We start from the raw sequence: 8,778 nt of genomic DNA on the forward strand, positions 1-8,778 counted from the left end.
AGATGTTTCAAGAGGATTCATGTATTTTTCAAGTCTTGATTCATAGCTGAATCAGACTGCAGAAAGGAGTTGACTCTAAGTGATGTTGTTGCCATGAATACTACTCCAGTCATGCTATTTTATTTTTTATATGCAACTAATTAGTTTCAATTAACTTAAGGAAAATTACAAGTAGACTGCTCCAGTAGCACACAGAGGTTTAAAAATACAGGTCAGAACTTTAAAAATAGCTTTATTCCATGTATATATTTGATCCTAATCTTTCTTGTCTGAACATGTCAAAGATAAAAAATGAAAGCTGAAATTCCATTACATTTGCAGTATTAAATGGCAACGAAAACCAAAGATCAGATTAAATGATGCAATTGCTTTTCCTCTGGGCACGTGGCAGTAGCATGTGCACTGAGGAGTGAGCTGACCTTAGCCCAAATCATGTGTGACCAAGCAGTAATTAACTGAATAACAGTGTTTTAGAGCTCCACAGGAACATCAACAACACTAACACTACATGCCCAAAATCATCATGGCTTGGAAAATCATGGGATATTATCTTACAAAATGTTTTATAAAAATTTTCTTCATCCCTCCTATTTTATTAACCCTGGTTACTCAGGAAAATAGTGCTTATATATGGACATGTAGACAAATAAAAATATATTTCTGTAAACCTTAACTTTTACATATACCTTCATTTTCATGTATGTGTATACATACATCTGTGTGTGTACATATATTGAGATATAAAAATATAAAAATGATTTTAGGTATTGGGAATCATCTGGAGAATGGCAGTGGATGTTTAGGTGATTGATAAATAAGGACCCTGGGCAGCTGGAGATACAATTCACTGGATCATTAGTGGCTTTTCGTCCACGTGGGGTTGGGATGCCCAGCTCAGCATGGGCCAGAGGATGAGCCCTCAGTCTGTCTCCAGGGTCCTTCCTAAACACTGAATCTTTCTGGACACTGTTTTCAAAGCCTGACATCATTCAGTTGCAGTGAGTGATAAGTGCTTGCTTTCCTGTCAAGAAAGGTGGATTCTCACAAAGACAAACCAGAAATTTTATTACTATACCTGCCTCTGATACATGGACTTCTGAAGGAAGTTATCTCCAGAGATTCTGACAGCTTCCTGCAATACTGGCACCAGAGAATCAGTCACTACTCTGTCTAGGAAGGCACATAGCAAGGGTCTGCTGTGCTTTTAAACCAGGAGGTGTGGAAGGTGTTTTTCTCTGAGTTGATAATTTCTAACTGTAGATAGTGGCAAGCTGGAGAGAAACTGAACTATTTTACAAATGTATGCAATAAATAATAATGCTTTCCATTGTCACAAGGCTCAAGGACGAATTCTTAACAGCCTGACTCTGGCATTTTAATGGCCAAAACCATGTTTTAGGATTAATAAAAATACATTTTATTTTGTGCTTGGAAATAGAAGATGCTGGCAGGCAAAAAGTTAAATGCAAAATCATGGGAAGAGCTGCTGCTCTTTCAGTCTCACTATCAAGACAGTTGTGAGAAATATTTTGCACTCAAGATCTGCTGAAATCAAGGAATTCCTGGTGTACTACAAACTTGCATGTACCCTCAGAATTTGCTTTGACACAGTTAGGGCTACTTTTAGTAAATTGTAAATAAAGTGAGGTGTAGAAAGGTGCCAGGATCAAGCTGGCACGCTCATAGCAGAGACAGAGGCAGAATGCACCATTCCTCCCTGTCAGATCCATACATTTAGGACTGACCCATGCAGACCCTATATGGAACTATCCTGTGCCAAACTGGTGCAGAGAGAAAGAAAACCAAACCTGATACACTGAGTGCAAAATAGCTTTAACAGGAACAGCTGTGAGCAAAGAGAAGTAGTTATTTGTGGGTATTTGCCTAAATGTTGATGGTTAAATCCAAGGTTCCAGAAGTCCCAGGGGTGCTCCCAGAAGGAGAGGCCAATTCAAAGAATCTGGGGGTTATCTCCTTACTGAGAGGGCAGCTGAAGTACAGAACCAACTCAGACTGCAATGATGCACATATTGAAAGTATTAGTAGATAAGCACGTAGAAAATTAAAAACCTACGTAAAATGCCCAGATAAGTGGATAAACTTCTAGGGAATGCCTGGCTTTCTTCCATTTAATATCACTCTAAGCTGTTTATTTGATTGCAAACATGTTTTATATGTCTGCTGGTTTTTTTTTATGCTACACTTTTATAATCCATTGCCATCCTTTTTCAAGCCCAGGATGGTACTCTGGCAACCTGACTCTAAGTTGCAGGAAAAAGTGAGGGCAAATATTTTAGAGAATGAAATTAGTAATACAATTACAGCTGCTGGGTTTGAATACAGCATCTATGGGGAAAGAAGGATCTTGGTGAAAAGGGGATGTTTTTCTGCATGATTCACTTACCATGGTGAGAATGGAACTCCTGAATCAAGGCTTCCCCAGTGCATGCAGTGACACACATCATTGGATGCTTGGAGTATTTAATTTCTGCTAAGACTCACACAGACTTGCTGCTGTGTGAGTGACACTCAGTGTTACACACCTTTGCATGGAACAGAATCTTCTTGTGCTCATCAGAAAGCAGTTTAGGGGAAAAAAACCTCTTTTTGGAGCCAGAATGTCTAACCATAATTAGCTCAAGATGCACTGTGGTGTCCAGAGGGAAAAGGGTTTGGAGCCATTTTCATTATAAAAGAGATACCTTATTAGTCCTGTGAAAATGTGCCAAGATGCCAACCCTCACAGATGTGAAAATTCAGCTACTGAAGTGCTCCAACTGATTCCAAAATATGTCACTAGAGAGAAATTGGATGGGGGGGAAAAAGAAAAGGTTTATGGTAATTTTCCTTAGGAAAGAATTCTTTACAGGTATAATCTCCTAAATAAGTAACTGCACCCTTCATCCTGGCAGAGACAGTGTGACAGTGTGCATTTAAAGTGACTTATTTCAATATTAAGGAAATAGTAGCCTGTGCTGCTGATGCACCTAAATCATGAGCAGTATTGCAGGCTCCAGCTAAGAAAAATGAGCCTTAGTTTTCCTGGAGCTGTGTTTCTCCTGTAGTCCCAGTGAAAGAATTTTGCTTTGGAAAGCATTGAAGCAGCTGCAGACAGGAATGTGAAGTGTCATTTCTCCAGATACAGATGGCCCAGAATGGTGTCCAAAGAAGGGAGAAGACAGAGGGAAATAAGAGATTAGGAAGAAAGGAAATCAGAAAATTACAAAATGAGTCACAAAATAGTTTTTCAACTCAGAAGGAGAAGACGACCTTGTTAATAAGAGATCAGGTCTCATGAAATGTTGAAGAGAGGTGAACAAACCAGTCCTGTCATTTTCCTCTGCAGTGATGGAAGCCCCTACTTTGCACTTGCTCCATTTGCTCTTAATTCCTGAGGCTCCTACAGGGGCACCCCCTAATGAGAGAGATACACTGGGGAGACACAAGTACAATCTGTGAAATTTTACACCTGAGCCAATTTCAAGTACTTAGCTCAATATACATTTTGCATATTCAGTGAGTGAATTAAAATGTAGGCATGGGATAGAAGCACGATCATCCTTAGATCTGCTTTCTGAATCAGTGTTTATGTGACTCTCCCTTTGTCACTGAATGAATAAATGCCATCCCATGAGTTCTGGGAGGCCATTGTAGCTCTAAATGCAGAAATGCTTACCTGGCAATGTTGGTGTGTCAGTAACCAAGGTTATTGGTTTTTTTAAAAAGCTTAAGCAAGAATCTGCAGTTCTCTGACACTTCTAGTTCTGTCCTGCTCCTCCAGGTGCAAACTGGAGATCCAGTATCAGCTTGGATAGTATTGTATTTCAAACATTTTATTTAAAAATATTTTTTAAATTAATTTATTCCTAATATGTATTTCCTGTAGGTGCATAATGGATATGCAAGCATTTCCTCATATGCTTTTGACTTAGGCACAATGAACATAGAGAACTATTGCTTAAATAATGTGCCCTCATAAATTACTTTTAAACATTAGTATTTAAATTAAGGGTATATTGGAAGACACAACCATTTTTCCTGCATCTCAACAGGTCTTTATTTTAAAAAATATGTATACCTAATCTCTCACTAGTGTTAGGGACCATGAAAATCACTGAGTTGTCTGCTTTCTTCCCCAAGATGTTGCCCAAAATTATGTTTATTCCAGCTTACTGTCACCAAGACTTGCTACAGGGGTCCACAGCTGATGACAAATGTCAGCTCTTACAGTAAAAGTTAATTTGGAAGAAAAGCAACCCACAGATATGTTGATGGATCTTTTCAGATATTTCCATGATTAATAATTCAACAGAGGATGATTTCAGCTTCTTACAAATTTAGAAAGCTATGATGATAAATGTACCAGGTTAAGGAACTGGAAAACCATAATTCTCTATTTCTACATGACTTTGAAACAGCTTTAGGGAGTATATGTTCCACTGCCAATGCGTCCCTCTTCAAAGCTAGGAAATCCTCTTCAGAGGAAAAGACACTTTGGAGCCCATGTCTAATTCATCTGTGGCCTTTTTGCCAAAATGCAAAACATTCAATCTGAGAGAACGAAGAGCACATGGTCACAAGACTGAAATGCTGATAACCACTGAGGAAACGATCCTTCAGTGGCACTTTGATCTCTGAGGACTAGCCTAGGACTAAAACTTACTCTGTTGCTCTTTTAATAGCCATCAGACCATATTGTCTGTCAGAAATAATACACTGCCTGCACTGAGATGTGACCCACTTGGTGACAGCGAATTAAATCTCCCTCTGTTCCCTTTACAGCTCCTTTGAGATAAAGATCTTATTATCCATTACCTCTGTCTTTGTAGAGCATGTAATTTCATATGAAATTTACCATTTAAAGGCTAACAATATGTTTAAAGCTCTCTATTAGATAGTCTTTGGTCACTGCCAGGAAGGAATGAAGCTGGCACTTGAAGTTCACCCATGTGGATAGCAAACAGAAAGAGTAAAACCAGATCAGAGAGAATGGGGTTCATATTTGCTCTACAACACTGACTTCTGTAAAATAATACATACAAGTGAGAATATATTTCTGTATCAAAATGCAGACAACAGCAGGAGACTGTATTTTAAACAGCATAGTAAATTCTGTATTGTTGAGCTTACAGATAAACTGGGGGGAAGGACTAGAAGGAAGGAATATACTGGAGACCTGTCTATAAAAGTGTTTCTTTTCTTACTGAAGGGGCAAAAATATCATTATGATACATCTGGTGCTTCCTTGTTTGTACTTAAGAATAAAAACTAGATACATATTTTATGCTTATTTTTAGCATTCATTTTCCTGTCTCCATTTTGTTTACCTATTTGTATCTGTAAGAATATGCATCATCTATATGTATCTATATGATAGCCTTGGCAGCTTGTTCTCAGAGGAATGAACTCAAGCACTCAGTCCTGCTAGGAGACTTGGCAAAGGCTCACCATTGCTGAGCCATTGCAGGCATTGCTCTCAGATGCTTCTCATGCTCATGGAAATACTGAGCAGAGTCTCCCATGGCTTGCTAATGCCTAGTTTTTAAGAGAAAGAGCTGGAAGATGTAAAATAAGGCAGAAGACAAGGAAGAATGAGGCTGCAATCTGAACATTTCTTATCTCTGCCTTGTCTATCTCACCGATGCACATCTCTGGGTCAGGCCCAATGAGGATGCAGTTTTGAGGAGGGTGTGGGGGAAGCAGGTGTGCTTCTCCAAATCCCAGGGATACTAAAGATGGCAGGGATGACAGCAGAATTCCTTCCATCCTCCCAGCCTTTCTCAACAGCCACTTCCCACAGTTTTTAATCACTTCAGGAAACGTAAGGAGCAGAGTCACCCCCCCACTGCCCTGCCTGCCAGTTAGTTTTAATTGCCAGCACATCAATTACGGTGCATTCATTTCTGGTTCCATTCCTCCCTTGTTTACCAGACATGATGTCAACCCAGTGCTTGGGTTGTACCAGTAGCTGGTTTTGTTTCCTGGCCTTCAACAGGCACCCTTCTCTCACAGACCATTCTTACAGGCCAATAGGACATTCTGTGAAATGACTCTCACGTAAGAATCCAGCTTACAGTCTGGTTCTAGAGTGAGTGTCCCCTATGAACTGGACATCTTTATTTAAATGTTAAAGCTAATGCCATTACAAAGTCAAATTGGTCTGCCCTCTAGACCAGTAATAACATTTAAGCAGGAAAAGTATTATGCTCTGTGTTCTCTCTGTCAACTCCTGAGTGCTCCTGGTACCAAGAGCATTTCCACAAGGGCAGGATTAGTTTTATTCACCCACTACGTGCAGCATGCCAAGTCACTCTTTTCACATTTTGCACTAATTAAAAAATAAGCATGTAGCATGACAAGTTAGGTTCAGAAATCTCTGAAGGACAGACCTGCATACAGCACATCAGCTGGTACTTTGTGCCCTCAGCTATGACTTATCCCTATTCTCTTAAATTACATTCGACTGGCTGATCAGTTCATAAAGTAAATGGACAGCTGCAGCAGAGAGCAGACATTTTAATAGCAGAGTGCTGTAGACATGGCTGCCTGCCAAAGAACACATTGTTAAAGCAAGCAGCATAAAATGAAAAATTAAGATATTGGCACCACGACCTACTGGTAAGAGCTGAGGGGCAGTAAAGGACACAGCTATAATCTAAAAGATTTCTTCCACTAGATTAAATTTAGGACAGGCAAAGCATCCTTGCTTTGGAGAAGTGTTCAGCAGTGCTGGGAACTGAAGCAAGTCTCCAAACAAACATAGAAGGCCCTGTTGCTGTCCTGGCCACCTCAGCTTCTCTGCTTGGCAACTGGCAGCTCGGTACAATCTCTCTTTATGGCACAGCTGTCACAGCTGGACATAGCAGCACTCAGATCAGCTCTGAAATGTACATTCTCAGTAATCAATACTTATTTTAAAGTATGTTCTTCATTTCATACTCTGCTTTGGCTATTGTTTATTTATTTGAAAAGAACATCAGCGATTTCTTGAAATTGCCTTTTGACTGAAACAGATGCAGAGTAACAGCAGTGAGAGAAAAGAATGTATTCTGATTCTGTGTCTGCCAGTGTTATCACCAGTTAACAAGCACTGCATAAAAAACGGTTTGGAGAAATTCTCCAGTTAAATGGCTCAGCTTTCATTATTCAGGAGCTCCAAGCATGAGTGCACATCCCTTCCTCTGGGTGCACATACATTGTGCTCCAGTCTCTGCTTACTTATCATCGTGTGCTGCTAATAGAGCTGTGATTTTTTTATTGCTGTCCTATACAATGACTGCAGTATAGCCTGTGATGTGTCTTTATTCCCCTCAGTAATTCTTCTGTCACTGTGACCTACTGGCTCGTCTTTGACTCGGATTTCTTTGCAGAGTAGTGTTTTACCCCACAGACATGTTTAAATAGCTTGTCAGCATCTCTATGCCATCCCATTTATTTCTGTGCCTGAGAGTACTCTTTCCTTTGGAGCAAGTTGGGCCTGAACAATTAAGCAAATAGCTAAAATTCAAATTATGAGACCCTTCAACAATGTCTTATAGGACCTGTGACAATATTATAGTATGAATTGAAATATTTTTTGCTTGTTTGTTTATATGGAGTCTGTCTAGGAGTATTCTCAGTGACCCCTGGAGAGCACAGCTAAAAATTGGAAATCTTCTTGACCTGTGGCTGTTCACAAGCAACAGACAAAAGTATCTACAGATTTCATTATTTGCAATCACTTAGCCAAAACCAAAGGTATGAAATACAGCCTGTGTGTGTGCCAGGAAATCGTGTCAGCTCAGTGCAGGGAGATTTTCCTCACAATGCAGAACAGCTGAGAAATTTCTAAGGTGAATCACCAAGAGTGTCCTTTGGTGAATTTTTTACAATAAAGCAGGAGCATTACTAATGCTTTCAACATTTACAAGGTGTGCAGGAGCTGAGCCTGAACATCTCCAGCACGATATTCATTATTCATCTGTGCAAGCTGAGCAGTGCTCAGCTCTCCCCGTGCTGCACAGGGCAGGAAAGCAGTGTGTGATGATCCAGAAAGGCAGAGCCAGCCCTGCCACGTGAGCTGGTGAGAACAGGGAGAGGGAAAGGCAGCTCTGCTCAGCCACGTGGTGCCAAACACAGCCCAGGACGTGGGAGTTCTTCTGCCACATCCCACTCTGCTCACATGGGAGATCAGCAGGTGTAGAGCCCCCCTGGGGGTTTTTCCTTTCCTCTTCTGCCCACCTAAATTCAGCACATTTACCTGTGGGTCTGTGGGTTCAGACCATCTCATTACAATTCCTGCACTTTAAGATTATGATTTTAATGTGAGGTGTTTTTCTGACCTTACCTCAGAGTATTTTTACACACCAGCAATGAATTATAAATAATGGTGCTTTCAGATATTTTGGGTTAGGAAGCTATTCAGAAGACCTTGAGAGGCTGACTTGTTTTCAGTGGCTTCACAGAAGCAGATGAAAACAGGAAGAAAATAACCTTTTTCACATCATACATTTTAACAGGAAAGCATGTGATGTTTGTACCATGATCTAAATTTTCTTATGCAGATCATCTCAACAGGGTGTGAAATGAAGAGTTGTAGATTCATTCCCCTAAGCTTCCTCCATCAAAGTTTCAGCTTGGATAACCCAGAGTCTCCCACCCTAATCAAACGGCGTTTAAAAAGGCAAGTGTCTAACATACATCTATAATAATATCTATATCTACATAATATATCTATATTATGTAGATATAGATATTATTATAGATGTCTAATATAATCTATATCTAATAATATCTATA

This window comes from Melospiza melodia, chromosome 9 (genome assembly GCF_035770615.1).
Source record: "Melospiza melodia melodia isolate bMelMel2 chromosome 9, bMelMel2.pri, whole genome shotgun sequence".
Classification (NCBI taxonomy): domain Eukaryota; kingdom Metazoa; phylum Chordata; class Aves; order Passeriformes; family Passerellidae; genus Melospiza; species Melospiza melodia.